The sequence below is a fragment of the Populus alba genome, chromosome 19 (assembly GCF_005239225.2).
Source record: "Populus alba chromosome 19, ASM523922v2, whole genome shotgun sequence".
NCBI lineage: Eukaryota > Viridiplantae > Streptophyta > Magnoliopsida > Malpighiales > Salicaceae > Populus > Populus alba.
Window position 1 is genome coordinate 11,825,898 of NC_133302.1, and position 22,251 is coordinate 11,848,148.

Consider the following 22,251-nt stretch of genomic DNA (forward strand, 5'->3'; position numbering starts at 1 on the left):
AATTAAAACCTCAAGCAAATACTATCATAATAAGCCCAACTTTGATATATCATGCGATCCCACCCCCAATAGACTGAATATGAAGTTTAAATTGATTCCGAGGTGGTTTGCTTATGGTTCACCAAGATTTATGTTTCTGCGGCAAAAAATTGAATGATCCTTCAAATTTCAACTAATCACTCTTTTCTCTATTTCTTTCTGATTTTTTTTTTAACAAACTGATATGATTAGAGACAGTAACAAGATGAAATATAAAATTTTTTTTTTTTTTTGCTTAGATGACACAGACACGAAGAACAAGAATATGGATGCAAACACTGAAAAACTTAAGGGACACTAAAAAAAAAAAAAACGAAAATAACAGAATGATATGACCTTGTTTCGGAGTCTAGCTCTGATATCAACTGATGCGAACCTCGTGATCACGTGGTCACGCAACCCACAATCAAGATTGAGATCTGATCCCGGAAAGCCGAAATAGGTCTGATATGAGTGTGACACAATGAAAACCTACCCCAAGGCACCAACACTATTGGAATGAGTAGAATGACGGCACGAAGCCAGTTAATCTTTGATAAGTTAGATTCAGTTCGTTCAAGAACTGAAGAATGCAAGAATCACTCTCACACGTTAAAACTGAAAATTTCAGAATAATAATCATCAAAGCTGCCGAAATTGTGGCTTACATGAGTTTAAATAGTTCTTGAAAAATTAACCCTAATGGACCTCTTATGTGGACTTATATGAGGTCCACTCAAAACTGGCCCAAAACCCTAAACTAAAAGGCCCATAACCTGATCCAAACAAGCCTTGGATCCTAGCTGAAAACAAACTATTAATTAAGCCCAAACATGAAAGAAAATAATAAAAATAAGTAACTTGTCATTAAATACCACCAGCCCTTCTTTCCTTGTGTAGCTAGGATGAATAAGGAATCCTTATAAGAAAAGGATTCTGAAACGTTAATGAATCCTTGCCACACTAGGAGATTATATTGCACCTCATTAAAGATCCTTGTGGAACTAGGAAATTCCCAAAACCAGCTCCCACATCCTTGGAGGAAAAGAATCCTAATCAAATAGGAAGTCCACAAGTCAAATGGAAGTAAATAACAAAATCCGTACAGCCTCTGTTGACCAGTATTGGGGTGCCTTCCCGAACTCCGATTGACCTGCAATTTTAACCCAAGGTAGTAAGATATGTCTGGAGAGTCCACATAAACTATTAGCCCGATCCAATGGTCGGATTGAGAATGATGACTGTTGCCGTAAACCTGGACTGTTGCGCTTTTTACGCCAAAATCCGAATCTGACCTTACTTGGGTCGTATCACAGGGCTGAACCGTATCATATTCAATAGGCTTGTTCCTTTGCTCTTTGTTTAAAATTTCGTATGAGGTGCACAATTTCATCTTAAATCATCTCACCATCTCTTTGCAAGCTATTAAACAGTTTTATCAATCATGGATTAGCCGATTGGAAACATAAAAAATACGATCAAATGACACAGCGCCAGTTCCGTGGCTTGTCAATGATTTAATATAACAAAACTTAGAAGTTTCTAATCAATTCCTTGGATTATTAAATCTACAAATCTGTACGGCCACATGAACTTTAGCGGAACCCGCTAAAGTACGACATTGGACTTGCAGAACACTCTCTTTCGCAGGGCGAGTACAACTGATTAACTCAGTTTTATTCTCCATCCAGGTCTATTGGGCATCTCTATTCCTATTACCTGGGCAAGTAGTGAAAAACGTTGAGCAAATTATGAGATCCTTTCTTTGGTCAGGTTCAGATATGAGCACTACTAGGGCTAAAGTGGCTTGGGATCAGGTATGTCTTCCAAGAAAGGAGGGGGGGCTAGGCATAAAAAGGATAACAGAATGGAACAAGATTGCCTTGTTGAAACACATTTGGAACCTGTGCAATGACTCGGATGGCTCAATCTGGTCTACTTGGATCAGATCCAATCTCTTGCGAGGTAGGAGTTTCTGGACAATCAAGGCGCCAGGATGCTGCTCTTGGGCTTGGGGAAAGATTCTAAAGCTCAGATCCTTAGCATGGCCGAAGATGAAGCACATTATCGGAGATGGAATGACAACCTCTCTATGGTTTGACAATTGGCATCCTCACAGCCCGCTCGCTGATACTTACGGTGAACGATTCATCTATGATTCAGGTATGGAGCACAACGCGAGAGTGAACGTGCTGATTAATAACTTAGAATGGAGAATTCCTATCACTCATGCTATTGGCTGGCACCCCATTATAGAAGCTATTCCTTCCACATCTACTCCTAAGGGGCAAAAGGATGAGATTGTTTGGTTGGATTCGCCAAATCAGAGTTTCTCGGTCAAAGTAGCTTGGGAACAACTAAGAATTCATCATCAGATGGTTGATTGGCATGACATCGTGTGGTTCAAGAATGCTGTCCCAAGACATGCATTTCTTCTTTGGGTGGCTATACAACGGAAACTCTCAACGCAGGATAGACTTCATCGGTTTGGTATTCATGGTCCCAATAGGTGCTCACTTTGTCTCCGCAATAATGAAGATCACAACCACTTGTTCTTTGAATGCTCCTTTACGAAAGCATTATGGTGGAATGTTTGTGACAGATGCGACATCCCAAGAATGACAAAAAGCTTGGATGAATGGATTCGATTGGCCACTGTCTCTTGGCATGGCAAAAGTTTCGTTAACTTTTCTCGTAAACTGGGTTTCGCAGCTACAGTGTATTGTATCTGGCAAGAACGGAACGCAAGGATCTTTGCAGATGTGCCTAAAGCTTCGAATTTGGTTTTTGATCAAATCGAATGTATCATTCGCGATAAGCTTGTTTTGATGAGGAATGTTCAATGAACAGATGAAAACATAAGGATCCAAAGACTTTGGAGGGTCAATAACATGGACTCTTAATTTGATGTTTAGCTGGTTGTTTTTGTACCCCTAGCATATCTAGTTGGTCTAAGTTTTTGTTTTGTTATGTGGCTAGCCTGTAGCCATTTGTTGGTTTTTGTTTCTGTTCACATTGTAAATCTTGGGTATGCCCATTATATTCTTTGTATCATTTTCTTTTAATACATAAGTCAGCTTACCAAAAAAAAAACTTTAGCGGAACCAAGTTGGGTTTTTCTTATCACGAAGCAAGTTTGAAGTGGCTGATCTTGAATTCACTCTGCACTTATAATGCAATTGGTTTTCTTGGTCCGAAAATCAAAGTTTTTATGGCATTTACAAGTGCTTGAGGATTTAGAGTAGCATCAACTTTACATAATGCTTCAGAATCATCTATCTGAAGCAACTCCAACTGAGATTGCAACAGCTTTGCCGGCATGAAATGCTTCCCTTCTGCAGCTCTTTTATCTAATCGCTCCGCAAGCACCTCAGCCTTGGCATCCAGCAACAGGAACTTAACTGCACTGTTAAAGCTTCCATGATGGTAATTACAGTCTGCAGATCTTAAAATTTCTCGATATTGTTTCTGCAGAGCAGAACAGCTGAGCACAACAGTTTTTCCACTGATCAAGCTCTCCCTTAAAGCATCTTGTAGGATTTCAAGCCATGGAATCCGGTCTTCCTCTGTTAGAGGTATTCCTTGATGCATTTTGTCTATAGTGATTTGGGGAGGGGGGGGGGGAAGAGGCAGTGATAGGACGCAAGAATGTAAAGAAATTTAATAAATGCATGAAGACTTTAAAAGCAAACAACAATGCAGTGAGTAGTTATATAAAAAATACCGAATTAGTTTATAGGTACCTTTGTTTGATTGAGGGTGAAAATCATCAGCATCCAGAAAACTACAGTCCAAAGCTTTGGCCAGAAGCTCACCTATTGTACTGTTGAAGTACAGACGTTTTTTTGGTTAAATAAAGGGGTTTGAAGCACAGGTTAAGTACGGGAGAAGGGGATATTTTTCCAGTCAGAGGATTTTTAGTTTTAGAAAGAGTTCGCGATTTCAACTTGTATGGGAGTTCGAACTTACACTATACAGCACATGATCAAGAAAATGAAATATATGCCAAGTAGATAAGAATATAAAATGCAAGAGAACAAGGAACAAAAGTATATGATATGGACAGGGAAATAATGAATGGTTAAATTCAGATTTGTACTAGCAATATCTAGTTGATCACTCGACAAGATCCAGTTTCACCAAGCCAATAAAGATGATGGAAATCAGCTTAAGCTTTACAGAAGAGATCAAAAGAGACAGATTTATATGCATCAATCGTTGAATTGGTGAGATAACGGTGAAGCTGGCTCTACTTGGGAGTTAAGTTAGAGTCTTTTGGTGGTGGGTTGTTACTGTTCACGACTGAGAGTTTGACCTTCTAAAACGACTGAGGATAAAAATAGAAGACGGAGAGAGATTACCTAAACGATCTGATCTTTTTAGACTTGCATCTGCCTGCAGCTGGCTTTATATATTTTTTTCAGACAAGACCTATGACCAAAATTATTCCTTCACAGGCAGCAGCTCCTGGCGAGCTTGTTTCAGTATAGTTATTTTTTAAATAATTTTTTGTATTAAAAAATATATTAAAAATATTTTTTTATTTTTTAAAAATATTTTTAATATCAGCATATTAAAATAATTTAAAAATATTAAAAATATATTAATTTAAAATAAATAAAAAATAAAAAAAAATAATTTTTTTTAAAAACACTTTTAAAACAATAAAACAAATAGATTTATAATGTTTTGCAGCTACCCTACCAAATTTGGCTACTGCTAGGTCCAACTCACTTGGTGGACCTAAGTTTGACATATCAAAACCAAAGAGCCATCACTCCTTTTTCTTTTTTTCTCTTTTAATTACCAGCTTTAGAGTTGGTGGCTAGTGAGACTCCCCTCATCAAACTTTAAGTTCTTCATCCATGTATAAATTAATTAATATATTTATGAAAAAACATTTGCGGCATAAATGAAGACAAATAACCATCACATGTCGCTTGAGACTTGGGTTTTGTATGGTTGACAATTAAAAAAAAAAAACCTAGAAGTTAAATATTAATGAGTTATATAGCCCAAAATAACATATGTTGAGTTTCTTGAAACATTCAGTGAAAATAATAAATTTAAAATTCTTTTGGGAGTTTTAAGGATTTAGCAAATGGATTTAGGGGGTTTATACGAATATTATATAAAGATGAAATGTTTTTTGTGGCTTTAAATAATTGTTTTAAGGCTAGGTTGTCACAAAACACAAGTCATTCAAGTATTCGGTATCTAACAGTAATTCACATGAACCATTAGTGAGAATATGATTATGCGGAAACTAGATAGAGTGCTTGTGAATGAGAAGTGGAATATGCGCTTCCCATTGTCGGAAGCGAGATTTTTGCCTGCTGGTATGTCAGATCATTCTCCCATGGTGGTAAAAGTCACTGGCAATGTTCAGAACATAAAGAAACCATTCAGATTCTTCGATATGTTGATGGATCATGACAAGTTCATGCCCTTGGTGAAGAAAGTATGAGATCAGCATTCGGGAGGTTGTCCAATGTATCAACTTTGTTGCAAACTAAGAAAGCTAAAGCAGGAACTTAAACATTTCAATAAGACTCACTTCTCCAATATTTCTAATAGAGTCAAAGATGCAAAAGATCACATGAATAAGGCTCAACAAGCTCTGCATACAGCACATGAGAATCCAACATTGCGTATGCGAGAAAGAGATGTTGTTCGTAACTATGCTTCTACTGTCAGGGCGGAAGAGAGTTTTTTCAAACAAAAGGCAAGGATACAATGGCTTAGCTTGGGGGATCAGAATACTAGCTACTTTCACAAATCAGTAAATGGTAGACAAAATAGAAATAAGCTTCTCTTGGTTACAAGGAAGGATGGAGAAGTCGCTGAAGGACACGAGGCAGTCAGATCAGAAATAATTGCATACTTCCAGCGTGTATTGGGAGTGAAACAGATGCCTAGGGTCCTGAACGAGGAAGTGATGCAATCGGCAATTAATTACAAACTGTCTTCAACTCAACAACATGTACTAGCACAAGATGTAACAAGAGAGGAGATTAAGCATGCTATGTTTAGTTTGAAAAACAACAAAGCTCCTGGTCCGGATGGCTTCAACGCAGGTTTCTTCAAAAGAATGTGGCACATTGTGGGGGAAGATGTAATCAACGTTGTTAGCTCCTTCTTCCAGACTCGTAGAATGCTTAAAGAAATGAATGCTACATCCATTTCCCTTATCCCTAAAGTTGCTAATCTTACGAGGTTGACATATTTTCGTTCTATATCTTGCTGCAATATAGTATACAAATGCATCGCGAAGATTCTAGCTGGGAGAATGAAAGTTGTTTTACCATCCTTAGTAGGTCCGTATCAAACAGCTTTTATCTCTGGACGGAGAATCAGCGACAATATTCTTTTGTCTCAGGAACTAATGAAAGGCTATCATACAACTACGGGTCCTGCTCGTTGTGCTATGAAAGTAGACCTGATGAAGGCTTATGACTTGGTTCGGTGGGATTTCGTTGATGCTACGTTAATAAAAATGAGATTCCCTAGACCAGTCATTGATTAGATCATGGTTTGTGTTACATCATGTCAATTCTCAATCAATGTCAACGGTGAACTTGCAGGTTACTTCCAAGGGGGGAGAGGGCTGAGACAAGGTGATCCATTATCTCCATATTTGTTTGTCCTATGCATGGAAATCCTGTCAGGGTTGTTCTGCAATATGAGTGCCAACCAAAACTTCAAGTTCCACTGGAGATGCAAGAAGGACATAATTTCTCATCTTTGCTTTACTGACGACTTGATGATATTCAGCAAAGGGGATGTACATTCAATTCGTATGATCAAAAATGTACTCACAGAGTTTCAAGTTCTATCAGGTCTATATCCAAATCCAAACAAAAGTGACATCTTCTTGAGCGGTCCGTTAGGTGCTGAGAGGGAACAGATTATCAGTATTCTTGGGTTTAGAGAGGGGGAGCTTCCTATGAAATATTTGGAACTACCTCTTATCTCGTCCAGACTAAAGGCTGTTAATTGTAAAGGCCTCGTGGATCGAATTACCGCTAAAGTTCGACATTGGACCTGCAGAACACTCTTTTTTGCAGGGCGAGTACAACTGATTAACTCAGTCTTATTCTCCATCCAGGTCTATTGGGCATCTCTATTTCTATTACCTAGGGAAGTAGTGAAAAATGTTGAGCAAATTATGAGATCCTTTCTTTAGTCAGGTTCAAATATGAGCACTACTAGGGCTAAAGTGGCTTGGGATCAGGTATGTCTTCCAAAAAAGGAGGGGGGGGCTAGGCATAAAAAGGATAGCAGAATGGAACAAGATTGCCTTGTTGAAACATATTTGGAACTTGTGCAATGACTGAGATGGCTCAATCTGGTCTACTTGGATCAGATCCAATCTCTTGCGAGGTAGGAATTTCTGGACAATTAAGGCGCCAGGAAGCTGCTCTTGGGCTTGGGGAAAGATTCTAAAGCTCAGATCCTTAGCATGGCCGAAGATGAAGCACATCATCGGAGATGGAATGACAACCTCTCTATGGTTTGACAATTGGCATCCTCACAGCCCGCTCGCTGATACTTACGGTGAACGTTTCATCTATGATTCAGGTATGGATCACAACGCGAGAGTGAACGTTCTGATTAATAACTTAGAATGGAGAATTCCTATCACTCATGCTATTGGCTGGCACCCCATTATAGAAGCTATTCCTTCCACATCTACTCCTAAGGGGCAAAAGGATGGGATTGTTTGGTTGGATTCGCCAAATCAGAGTTTCTCGGTCAAAGTAGCTTGGGAACAACTAAGAATTCATCATCAAATGGTTGATTGGCATGACATCGTGTGGTTCAAGAATGCTGTCCCAAGACATGCATTTCTTCTTTGGATGGCTATCCAACGGAAACTCTCAACGCAGGATAGACTTCATCGGTTTGGTATTCATGGTCCCAATAGGTGCTCACTTTGTCTCCACAATAATGAAGATCACAACCACTTGTTCTTTGAATGCTCCTTTACGAAAGCATTATGGTGGAATGTTTGTAACAGATGCGACATTCCAAGAATGACAAAAACCTTGGATGAATGGATTTGATTGGCCACTGTCTCTTGGCATGGCAAAAGTTTTGTCAACTTTTCTCGTAAACTGGGTTTCGCAGCTACAGTGTATTGTATCTGGCAAGAACGGAACGCAAGGATCTTTGCAGATGTGTCTAAAGCTTCGAATTTGGTTTTTGATCAAATCGAATGTATCATTCACGATAAGCTTGTTTTGATGAGGAATGTTCAACAAACAAATGAAAACATAAGGATCCAAAGACTTTGGAGGGTCAATAACATGGACTCTTAATTTGATGTTTAGCTGGTTGTTTTTGTACCCCTAGCATATCTGATGCGAACCTCGTGATCACGTGGTCACGCAACCCACAATCAAGATTGAGATCTGATCCCGGAAAGCCGAAATAGGTCTGATATGAGTGCGACACAATGGAAACCTGCCCCAAGGCACCAACACTATTGGAATGAGTAGAATGAAGCCACGAAGCCAGTTAATCTTCGATAAGTCAGATTCAGTTCGTTCAAGAACTGAAGAATGCAAGAATCACTCTCACACGTTAAAACTGAAAAAATTCAGAATAATAATCATCAAAGCTGCCGAAATTTTGGCCTACATGAGTTTAAATAGTTCTTGAAAAGTTAACCCTAATGGACCCTTTATGTGGACTTATATGAGGTCCCCTCAAAACTGGCCCAAAACCCTAAAAATGAAAAGCCCATAACCCTAAAATGAAAAGCCCATAACTTAATCCAAACAAGCCTTGGATCCTAGCTTAAAACAAAGTATGAATTAAGCCCAAACAAGCCTTGGGCTGTAGCTAACAAAATAAAATAAAGCCCTTACCTCATGGCCCAAATAAGGTTGTATTGGACCCCTCTTCCACATGGATAAGATGTACTAGGATCTCCTCTTGATACTCCAATGGACCTTCCAATTCTGACTTGGTGGAAACCTTCAAAACCAATGCATTCAATGCGTCTTTCAATGTCTTTGTCTTGGACCGAGTCATTGGTCCATTTGGAACATGTAATGGGTCCTTGCTGGTGTTTCTGGGCTGGTCCGCATCATCCCCTCTCTCCTCGAAAGGATTCGACCTCGAATCAAAATCTGTGTCAAACAAAGTAAGATCAGCAACATTAAAGGTAGCACTAACACTATACTCACCTGGAAGGTCGATTTTGTATGCGTTGTCATTGATTCTCTCTAAAACCTGAAAAGGACCATCACCACGAGGCTGTAATTTTGATTTCCTTTGGTTAGGAAATCGTTCCTTACGCATGTGCACCCATACCCAATCACCGGGTTGGAAAACAACCAGTTTAAGTCCCTTATTTGCTTTAGAAGCGTAAAGTCTGTTCTTTTTCTCTATTTGTAGTCGAACTCCCTCATGGAGTTCTCTAACCATCTTTGCCTTCTTTTCACCATCTAAACTTACCCTTTCTTCAAAAGGTAAAGGAGTTAAGTCCATAGGAGTTAGTGGATTAAAACCATAAACAATTTCAAAAGGAGAAAAAGTAGTAGTTGAATGCACAGTTCTATTATAAGCAAACTCAATAAAAGGCAAAGATTCTTCCCAACTTTTCAAATTCTTTTGAATTACAGCACGTAAAAGTTGGGATAATGTTCTATTCACTACCTCAGTTTGTCCATCTGTTTGAGGATGGCATGTTGTTGAAAATAAGAGTTTAGTTCCCAACTTTCCCCATAAGGTCTTCCAAAAGTAACTTAGGAATGCCATGCAAACGTACAATCTCTCTAAAGAACAAGTCTGCGATATGAGATGCATCATCTGTTTTATGGCATGCAATGAAATGCGCCATTTTAGAAAACCTATCTACCACAACAAAGATAGAGTCTCTACCTTTCTTTGACCTAGATAAACCTAAAACAAAGTCCATAGAGATATCTACCCAAGGTTCAGTAGGCACAGGTAGTGGTGTATATAGTCCATGCGGTTGTACTCTAGATTTTGCCTTTCTACAAGCAATGCACTGTTCACAAATTCGTTGCACATCTTTTTTCATCTTTGGCCAATAGAAATACTCATGCAATACATCCAAGGTTTTCGCAACCCCAAAGTGACCCATTAAACCACCCTCATGTGCTTCACGAACAAGCAATTCACGCAAAGAACTAGCAGGAACACACAATCTATTTTCTTTGAACAAATAACCATCCATCAAATAAAACTTACCGAAAGCCGAATGTCCACATGCATTATAAATCTCAGCAAAGTCAGAATCATTATCATGCAATTCCTTCACATATTCAAAACCTAACAATCTAGTATTCATGGTGTGTAAAAGAACATACCTGCGCGAGAGTGCATCAGCTACGATGTTCTCTTTCCCTTGCTTATACTTGATTACGTAAGGAAAAGTTTCAATGAATTCGACCCATTTTGCATGCCTCTTATTCAACTTACCTTGTCCTTTCAGATGTTTCAAGGACTCATGATCTGAATGGATTACGAACTCTTTTGGCCACATGTTGCCATGTCTCAAGTGCTCTTACCAAAGCATAGAGTTCTTTGTCGTAAGTGGGATAGTTCAAGGTCGCTCCACTTAACTTCTCACTGAAATACGCAATAGGTCTCCGATCCTGCATCAAAACAGCACCTATTCCTATTCCAGACGCATCACATTCTATTTCAAATGCTTTTGTAAAATCAGGTAAACCCAAAACAGGTGCAGAACATAATTTCTCTTTCAAAAAAACAAAAGCCAACTCTTGTTCCTCCCCCCATCTAAACCCAACTGACTTTTTAACAACTTCATTCAAGGGCGCAACTATTGTGCTGAAATCTTTCACAAAACGCCTGTAAAAACTAGCTAACCCATGAAAACTCCTTACCTCACTTACCGATTTGGGTGTAGGCCATTCCCGGATGGCCTTAACTTTCTCCTCATCCATCTCGATACCCTGTGCAGTTACAACATAGCCAAGAAACACAATTTTCTCCATGCAAAAGGCACACCTTTTAAGATTAGCATACAATTTCTCACTACGCAACACACTAAGTACATTACGCAAATGATCAAGATGCTCAGTTAAGTTCTTGCTGTATATCAAAATGTCATCAAAATACACAACCACAAACTTACCTATGAATGCACGCAACACATGATTCATTAAACGCATAAACGTACTAGGTGCATTTGTAAGTCCAAACGGCATTACTAACCATTCATACAAACCATGCTTAGTCTTAAATGTTGTTTTCCATTCATCACCTTCTTTCATCCTAATTTGATGGTACCCACTTTTCAAGTCAATTTTAGAGAAAATACAGGATCCATGTAACTCATCTAACATGTCATCAAGCCTAGGGATGGGATGTCTATACTTTACCGTTATGTTGTTGATGGCCCGACAATCAACACACATCCTCCATGTTCCATCCTTCTTTGGCACAAGTAGCACGGGTACAGCACACGGGCTCATACTCTCACGAATGTAGCCCTTTTCCATCAGCTCATCAACTTGCCTTTGAAGCTCCTTCGTCTCCTCGGGATTGCTTCTATAAGCTGGTCGGTTAGGAATTGAAGCTCCGGGTACGAAATCAATCTGATGCTCTATCCCCCTCAATGGTGGTAATCCGCTAGGAGTATCGTCGAGGAACACATCATCAAATCCCTGCAACAAAGAAATAGCAACACTAGGCACAATATGATCAAGATCATTAGTATTAAAGTAAGCCTCTTTGTACATAAGTAAGATCACTGGCTTGTTAGTGAAAAAATCTGACCTCACCCTCTCTAGCATAAAAATTGGGTTGTTTTTTAGTTTTTCCACACAATTCTCATCACACTTGCTCACTTTCTTCACTCCTCTTGTCTTACCTCCACTTTCGGCTAGATTTGGGTGTTTTTGAGTTGTGGTCGAATGGTTTGATTTGTTTGGAGTGTTGGCCGAATATTTGCTTGTGTTTGGATGGGTGGGCGAATGGGTTGTAGTGGTTTGGGTTCTAGCCGAATTTGACGGTCTTCTCTCCCCTTGTTCCTCACCTTGATTTTCTCTCCCCATCGCCTCATGCTCACTTTTTAGCTTTATTTGATCATCATACACCTGTTTGGGTGTAAGAGGTACAAGAGTGATGGTTTTACCATCTTTTACAATGGTATACCTATTTTTAACCCCATCATGAATTGCCATGGTCTCCCCAACAAGATGTGACTTGCTTGCATTGGTACCACGTCGCACAGAACTTCATCAACATATTTCCCAATCGAAAATGGCACCACAACCTGCTTAGTCACTTTCACTTCACCACTATCATTCAGCCATTGCAATCTATATGGTTTAGCATGCTTAGCAGTACATAAATTCAGTTTACTAACAAGGGTGGCACTGCAAACATTAACACAGCTTCCACTATCTATAAGTAAACCACACACCTTTCTTTGTACGTAACAACGTGATGCGGACCAGCCCAGAAACACCAGCAAGGACCCATTACATGTTCCAAATGGACCAATGACTCGGTCCAAGACAAAGACATTGAAAGACGCATTGAATGCATTGGTTTTGAAGGTTTCCACCAAGTTAGAATTAGAAGGTCCATTGGAGTATCAAGAGGAGATCCTAGTACATCTTATCCATGTGGAAGAGGGGTCCAATACAATCTTATTTGGGCCATGAGATAAGGGCTTTATTTTATTTTGTTAGCTACAACCCAAGGCTTGTTTGGGCTTAATTCATACTTTGTTTTAAGCTAGGATCCAAGGCTTGTTTGGATTAAGTTATGGGCTTTTTATTTTTAGGTTATGGGCTTTTCATTTTTAGGGTTTTGGGCCAGTTTTGAGTGGACCTCATATAAGTCCACATAAAGGGTCCATTAGGATTAACTTTTCAAGAACTATTTAAACTCATGTAGGCCAAAATTTCGGCAGCTTTGATGAATATTATTCTGAATTTTTCAGTTTTAACGTGTGTGAGTGATTCTTGCATTCTTCAGTTCTTGAACGAACTGAATCTGACTTATCGAAGATTAACTGGCTTCGTGGCGTCATTCTACTCATTCCAATAGTGTTGGTGCCTTGGGGCAGGTTTCCATTGTGTCGCACTCATATCAGACCTATTTCGGCTTTCCGGGATCAAATCTCAATCTTGATTGTGGGTTGCGTGACCACGTGATCACGAGGTTCGCATCAGTTGGTATCAGAGCCTGGTTCCGAAACAAGGTTATATCATTCTGTTATTTTCGTTTTTTTTAGTGTCCCTTAAGTTTTTCAGTGTTTGCATCCATCTTCTTGTTCTTCGTGTCTGTGTCATCTAAGCAAAAAAAAAAAAGGTTTATATTTCATCTTGTTACTGTCTCTAATCATATCAGTTTGTTAAAAAGAAAACAAAATCAGAAAGAAATAGAGAAAAGAGTGATTAGTTGAAATTTGAAAGATCATTCAATTTTTGCCGCAGAAACACAAATCTTGGTGAACCATAAGCAAACCACCTCAGAATCAATTTAAACTTTATATTCAGTCTATTGGGGGTGGGATCGCATGATATATCAAAGTTGGGCTTATTCTGATATTATTTGCTTGAGGTTTTAATTCGAGTTTCAATTCTGCCGCAAAAACACTACTCTTAGTGAACCCTAGGTAAAACACCTTGGAATCAATTTAAACTTCATATTCAGTCTATTGGAGGATCAATTCTGCCGCAAACTGATCATACAAGGGGTTTGGGTACCTAGACATTATAGAACGACCTATAAATTGATTTTTGGTGTTTTCATAGTATTGCAATACTAAATATTGAATTTGAGGTCATTTCGAGATCGTTTGGTCTGGGTTTCAATTCTGTTACGTAAAATTGTGTAATAGGTTAGATTTGCCTCGAGTTTCAAAACATGATCTTTGCTGTTTAGTTTTGTCCAAATATTTTTGTTTTTGCTATATTTGGATTATCTAGGAGTCAAGTAATTCTTTTCTTAACATTCGCTTCTGTTTTATTTCGTGTCTTCGTTTCGTCCACAATTCATACGAATTTGCATTGCTACTCGCAAAATCATAATCCTAGTTTTGTTTTGCTTTGTTTTCAGTATATTTATTGATTCTTGAGTCTGAAAATTATATTTAGAGTGCGCTGCGAAGGCTATTGACTTTGATTTGTTGATTTCAGTTCCTAAAGAACCAAAAGAAAGCAAGTTGTGAGGTAAAAGGCGTAGAGAGCTTAATAGAGTGAAAAGCCTTCATTTTTGTTTGTGTGATACACGAGAGGTGTGAGGATATATTTGTGCTACTGACCAAATTTTTCAGATTCAAAGAATGTCTGAAAACAACGAATCAGCGACACAAAACGTTGACGTAGCTTTCCAATTGCGATCCATAGGCCAGCAACTTGAGCTGTTGTCTAGGACGTACAAGGATCTGAAAGATGAGGTGAATTCGATAAAGCAACAGAATAGTGGGGCTGATCGACGGGGAAATACGGTCCGTATGGCTGCACGGAATGTTAGATCTGATTTTGAAGAGTTTGTTGATGAAAACGCAGATGCGAGAGAAGATGACTATGATTTTGCATCAGCTGGCCAAGGAATCAGGTCTGGACCGAACAGGGCTAGGAGGAATGTGAATTTCCGTGGCATGAGCACTGATGAAGATATGGATGGGGACTTGGACACCATTAAACTGAAAATTCCTACCTTTCAAGGTAAAAACGATCCCGAGGCTTATTTGGAGCGGGAGAAAAAGGTAGATTGGATTTTTGATTGCCATAGCTATTCTGAACAGAAAAAGGTGAAATTGGTGATAATTGAGTTTACGGAGTATGCGTTGATTTGGTGGGATCAGATTGTGATCAGTAGGAGGAGGAATGGCGAGCGACCCGTTCAGACTTGGGGGGAGATGAAAGTCTTAATGAGGAGACGATTTGTGCCAAACCACTATTATAAAGACTTATATCTGAAGCTCCAAGGTCTGAATCAAGGTTATAAGACAGTAGATGAATATCACAAAGAGATGGAGATAACAATGATTCGGGCTAATGTTGTTGAGGATAGAGAAGCCACCATGGCTAGATTTCTTAATGGGTTGAATCGGGACATTGCTAATGTGGTTGAGCTACAACACTATGTGGAGCTAGAGGACATGGTTCACATGGCGACGAAGGTTGAGAGACAACTTAGGAGGGGGCATGCTCGGCCAGCGTTTAATTCGGGTTCGTCATCATCTTGGAAGCCGAATCTAAAGAGAGAGGGCACTGTCCGCCCAAGATCCTTTTATCCTTCTAGAACTGAACCACCAAATGCTAAAGTTGATGTCCCTACTGATGCCAAAGGTAAATCTGAAACTCAACCTAAACGTACTCGTGATGTTAAATGTTTCAGGTGTCAGGGACATGGACATTATTTTTTTTTTGGTAAGCTGACTTATGTATTAAAAGAAAATGATACAAAGAATATAATGGGCATACCCAAGATTTACAATGAGGACAGAAACGAAAACCAACAAATGGCTACAGGCTAGCCACAACAAAACAAAAACTTGGACCAACTAGATATGCTAGGGGTACAAAAACAACCAGCTAAACATCAAATTAAGAGTCCATGTTATTGACCCTCCAAAGTCTTTGGATCCTTATGTTTTCATCTGTTTGTTGAACATTCCTTATCAAAACAAGCTTATCGCGAATGATACATTCGATTTGATCAAAAACCAAATTCGAAGCTTTAGACACATCTGCAAAGATCCTTGCATTCCGTTCTTGCCAGATACAATACACTGTAGCTGCGAAACCCAGTTTACGAGAAAAGTTGACGAAACTTTTTCCATGCCAAGAGACAGTGGCCAATCGAATCCATTCATCCAAGAGACAGTGGCAATCTATATGTTGGGGACATGGACATTATGCTTCAGAGTGTCCAAACAAGAGAATCATGATGATTAGAGATAATGGTGATGTGGAATCTGAAAGTGAAAGTTCTGATTGTGAAGGCATGCCACCATTGGAGGATAGTGATGGGGATGAGTTAGCATTACCGGTTGAGGAGTCCTTGGTTATAAGGCGAACACTTCAGGTTCAGGTCAAAGAAGATGATACTAATGAACAAAGGGAGAACATCTTCCATACGCGTTGTTACGTACAAAGAAAGGTGTGTGGTTTAATTATAGATAGTGGAAGCTGTGTTAATGTTTGCAGTGCCACCCTTGTTAGTAAACTGAATTTGTGTACTGCTAAGCATGCTAAACCATATAGATTGCAATGGCTGAATGATAGTGGTGAAGTGAAAGTGACTAAACAGGTTGTGGTTCCATTTTCGATTGGGAAATATGTTGATGAAGTTCTGTGCGACGTGGTACCAATGCAAGCAAGTCACATCTTGTTGGGGAGACCATGGCAATATGATAGGAAGGCAATTCATGATGGGGTTAAAAATAGGTATACCATTGTAAAAGATGGTAAAACCATCACTCTTGTACCTCTTACACCCAAACAAGTGTATGATGATCAAATAAAGCTAAAAAGTGAGCATGAGGCGATGGAGAGAGAAAATCAAGGTGAGGAACAAGGGGAGAGAAGACCGTCAAATTCAGCTAGAACCCAAACCACTACAACCCATTCGCCCACCCATCCAAACACAAGCAAATATTCGGCCAACACTCCAAACAAATCAAACCATTCGACCACAACTCAAAAACACCCAAATCTAGCCGAGAGTGGAGGTAAGACAAGAGGAGTGAAGAAAGTGAGCAAGTGTGATGAGAATTGTGTGGAAAAACTAAAAAACAACCCAATTTTTATGCTAGAGAGGGTGAGGTCAGATTTTTTCACTAACAAGCCAGTGATCTTACTTGTGTACAAAGAGGCTTACTTTAATACTAATGATCTTGATCATATTGTGCCTAGTGTTGCTATTTCTTTGTTGCAGGGATTTGATGATGTGTTTCCTCGACGATACTCCTAGCGGATTACCACCATTGAGGGGGATAGAGCATCAGATTGATTTCGTACCCGGAGCTTCAATTCCTAACCGACCAGCTTATAGAAGCAATCCCGAGGAGACGAAGGAGCTTCAAAAGGCAAGTTGATGAGCTGATGGAAAAGGGCTACATTCGTGAGAGTATGAGCCCGTGTGCTGTACCCGTGCTACTTGTGCCAAAGAAGGATGGAACATGGAGGATGTGTGTTGATTGTCGGGCCATCAACAACATAACGGTAAAGTATAGACATCCCATCCCTAGGCTTGATGACATGTTAGATGAGTTACATGGATCCTGTATTTTCTCTAAAATTGACTTGAAAAGTGGGTACCATCAAATTAGGATGAAAGAAGGTGATGAATGGAAAACAACATTTAAGACTAAGCATGGTTTGTATGAATGGTTAGTAATGCCGTTTGGACTTACAAATGCACCTAGTACGTTTATGCGTTTAATGAATCATGTGTTGCGTGCATTCATAGGTAAGTTTGTGGTTGTGTATTTTGATGACATTTTGATATACAACAAGAACTTAACTGAGCATCTTGATCATTTGCGTAATGTACTTAGTGTGTTGCGTAGTGAGAAATTGTATGCTAATCTTAAAAGGTGTGCCTTTTGCATGGAGAAAATTGTGTTTCTTGGCTATGTTGTAACTGCACAGGGTATCGAGATGGATGAGGAGAAAGTTAAGGCCATCCGGGAAATGGCCTACACCCAAATCGGTAAGTGAGGTAAGGAGTTTTCATGGGTTAGCTAGTTTTTACAGGCGTTTTGTGAAAGATTTCAGCACAATAGCTGCGCCCTTGAATGAAGTTGTTAAAAAGTCAGTTGGGTTTAGATGGGGGGAGGAACAAGAGTTGGCTTTTGTTTTTTTGAAAGAGAAATTATGTTCTGCACCTGTTTTGGGTTTACCTGATTTTACAAAAGCATTTGAAATAGAATGTGATGCGTCTGGAATAGGAATAGGTGCTGTTTTGATGCAGGATCGGAGACCTATTGCGTATTTCAGTGAGAAGTTAAGTGGAGCGACCTGCAACTATCCCACTTACGACAAAGAACTCTATGCTTTGGTAAGAGCACTTGAGACATGGCAACATTACTTGTGGCCAAAAGAGTTCGTAATCCATTCGGATCATGAGTCATTGAAACATCTGAAAGGACAAGGTAAGTTGAATAGGAGGCATGCAAAATGGGTTGAATTCATTGAAACTTTTCCTTACGTAATCAAGTATAAGCAAGGGAAAGAGAACATCGTAGCTGATGCACTCTCGCGCAGGTATGTTCTTTTACACACCATGAATACTAGATTGTTAGGTTTTGAATATGTGAAGGAATTGCATGATAATGATTCTGACTTTGCTGAGATTTATAATTGATGTGCCGTGAATGATTCAAAATCGGCAACAATGATTCTAATGAAAATGAATGAAGGATGGGTCTGGTTGTGTTGTCTTTCTTTTGGTATTTAGGCTGGATTGTAGTGATTTGAAAGTAAATAAAATGGAGGGTAGACTAGAATGATACTTTGATAAGTCGATCTGGACGCCACAAAGATCAGTCTAGGATTTCGACGCCACACTCTTTGTGATTGAAGAGTGATAAGTCAGGTAGGGTTCTTCACAAAAACGAAATTGGAAGAACAACTCTTAATTCTCTGAATTAAGTTTTTTTCAATTTTGGCCAAAAGTGTTTATTTCATATTCTGATACATATTTATCTTTGGAACATCCCTCCAAAGTTAGGTGAATTCAACATGACAGAAGTCAAGCCTAAAAACTAGACTTTTAATAAAGCAAGTAGACATTTAACTAACACACGTTTTTTGTTGACATTTCTAAAACATATGCAGACGAAATTTAAAACAGCCATAACTTTTGACACAAAAGTCCAATGCACTCATGGTTGGACAATATAGAAAGATCACGTTCTGAACTTGAATTTTACCTACATAAATCTTGTTTTCACATGCATTGGATGACTTCAAATTCGGGTTCAAATCCATCTAATGTTCTGACCGTAAAAAGCATCAATTCCTTCACTTGCATTATCAATCCAAATACAAGTAGCCCAGCATGAAAAGAACCATTAAGGGCTTTCCCCATCTCCAAGTTCCAATTGTAGGCAAATAAGCACCCTTGAACCAATTTCAAACTGATTGCTAATTTTTAACTCCGACGCAGCTTCAATCATTGCAATTTGATTCGTCAAGGCCCGTTGTAGTTGTTTCGCTCTCGCTCTTGTCATTGGACCATCTGAATCCTCTTGCATATTAGATTCAGCTTTACGAGATGGATTATAATTCCCATGATGCACATCATCAGCCCCGGGTTGAAAATGATTTGTCCTCAAATCAGAATCGTCATCATCATCCAAGTACGGAGATAAGTCTTTCACATTAAAAGTAGCTGATACGTTGTAATCACCAGGAAGATCTACCTTATACGCATTGTCATTCACCTTCTCTATAATACGAAATGGACCGTCAACTCTTGGCATCAACTTGGACTTACGTTTGCTTGGAAATCTTCCCTTGCTAATATGAATCCAAACAAGATCTCCAGGTTCAAACCTGACCATCTTTCGCCCCTTGTTAGCTTGTTTAGCATACTTTGTTGTTTTCTCCTCAATATGTAGTCGAACCTGCTCATGTAGTTTCTTCATCAATTCTGCCTTTCTAATTCCATCCATAGATGTCCTCTCATCAATTGGAATATGAACAAGATCAATAGGAACACAAGGATTAAAGCCATAGACAACCTCAAATGGTGAAAATTTTGTAGCCCCATGCACACTACGATTATATGCAAACTCCACAATCGGCAAACAAGTATCCCAACTCTTCAAATTCTTATGTATAACAGCTCGTAACAAAGAAGATAAAGTTCGGTTTACTACCTCAGTTTGTCCATCAGTTTGTGGATGACATGCCGTACTGAAAAAGTAACTTTGTTCCAAGTTTCCTCCAAAGAGTCTTCCAAAAGTGGCTTAAGAACTTTGTATCACGATCAGAGACAATGCTTTTAGGAATTCCATGCAAACGAACAATCTCTTGAAAGAACAAATCAGCAACATGTACTGCATTGTCAGTTTTCGTACAAGGAATGAAATGGGACATTTTGGAGAATCGATCAACCACCACCATTATTGAATCCTTCCCACGTTGTGTTCTCGGTAGTCCAAGTACAAAGTCCATGCTAATGTCCATCCATGGTTGCTCTGGAATAGGCAGTGGCATATAGAGTCCATACGCATTCTCTTTACCTTTAGCTCTCTTGCAAATAGCACATCTTTCAATCACCTTGTGTACATCCCGTAACATGCTGGGCCAAAAAAAAATGTTCTTTCAGCAGCTCATAAGTCTTCTTCTCCCAAAATGACCACTAAGACCACCACTATGAGCCTCTCGCACAAGCAACTCCCGTAACGAACCTGAAGGAATACACATTCTGCCCATTTTGAACAAGTAACCTTCATGCATAAAGAACCCATCACAAGCTCCCTTTGCACATTCGGCAACCACATTAGCAAAGTAGGAATCATTGGCATACTGATCCTTCACCTGTTCAAAACCCATCAGCCTTGCATTCAACATAGAGATCAGTACGTACCTCCTAGAAAGAGCATCAGCAACCACATTAACTTGCCCTTTCTTGTACTTTATGACATAAGGAAATGACTCCATGAACTCCACCCATTTAGCATGTCTTCGATTCAACTTGTTTTGCCCTTAAGATACTTCAAGGCTTCATGATCAGTATGTATAACAAATTCTTTAGGCAACAAGTAGTGCTGCCATACCTCCAGAGCCCGAATCAAAGCATAGAACTCCTTGTCGTAAATAGAGTAGTTCAAACGCGCTCCATTTAACTTTTCACTGAAGAATGCAATCGGTCTCTTTTCTTGCATCAAAACAGCACCAATTCCAACCCCGGAAGCATCGCACTCTATTTCGAATGTTTTAGCAAAGTCTGGAAGTGCTAAAACTGGAGTTGTACACAACTTTTCCTTAATTAGCTCGAAAGCTTTCTGCGCATCTTCACTCCATCTAAACTCCTTCCCTTTTTTCAAAGCATTCTGTCATAGGAGCAACAATAGAGCTGAAGTCTTTCACAAATCGCCTGTAGAAAGAAGCTAAACCATGGAAACTCCTCACATCAGTGATACTAGCAGGTTTTGGCCAGTCTCGAATTGCCTCAATTTTCTCCTCATCAACTCTAACTCCCCTGCTAGAGATAATATATCCAAGAAACACGACACTTTCTTTACAGAAGTAACACTTTGTGAGTTTCCCATACAACTTAGAATCTTGCAAAGTCTCAAACACAACTCTAAGATGCTTCACACATGATCATCAAAGTCTTGCAATACACCAGGATGTCGTCAAAATATACTACAACAAACAGCCCAATATACTTCCTCAAAACATGATTCATTAAGCCTCATAAATGTACTAGGCGCATTAGATAACCCAAACGGCATAACCATCCATTCATATAACCCCTGTTTAGTTTTAAATGCTGTTTTCCATTCATCTCCCTCTTTCATTCTAATTTGGTGATAGCCACTCATCAAATCGACTTTAGAAAACAATGCAGCACCATGCAACTCATCAAGCAAATCATCAAGTCTGGGTATAGGAAATCGATACTTAACTGTTATTTTGTTGATAGCGCGGCTGTCCATGCACATCCTCATGGTACCAATCCTTCTTCGGTACAAGCAAAGTAGGTACGGAACATGGACTAAGTGATTCTCGCACATAGCCCTTCTCTAAGAGCTCACCGACCTGCCTTTGAATCTCTTTCGCTTCCTCTGGATTACATCTGTATGCTGGTCTATTAGGAAGTGAAGCTCCCGGCACCAAATCAATTGGATGCTCAATACCACGAATAGGTGGTAATCCTTTAGGTAATTCATCTGGAAACACATCTTTAAATTCTTCAAGTAATTCCTTAATCTGTCTTGGTAAGTCCAATCCTTCTACTTGTAGTAGTTGCTTTGCCCATACCATGAAAACAAGCCCTGTTGTGGCTAATGCTTGTTTGATGTCTCCTTTTTTGGCTAACAACAGCCCCTTTCGTGATGTCACCTCCTTTTGTTGGCTTCGTAACTGATCCTCTCTAACTTGTTGAGAAACTCAGTGGTAACAAGTTCACCTTCTTTTCCATTCAGCATAAAAGAATAAGTGTTCTTTCGTCCATTGTAGGTCACATCCTTATCAAAACTGCCATGGACGACCCAGCAACAAATGGCTAGCTGACATTGGTGCAACGTCA

General features: G+C 39.3%; 1 pseudogene; it reads left to right on the forward strand.

The window, feature by feature from the left end:
* Window positions 1-14,635: 14,635 nt before the first annotated feature.
* Window positions 14,636-22,251, forward strand: part of LOC140955050 (uncharacterized) — a 55,831-nt pseudogene continuing 48,215 nt past the window's right edge.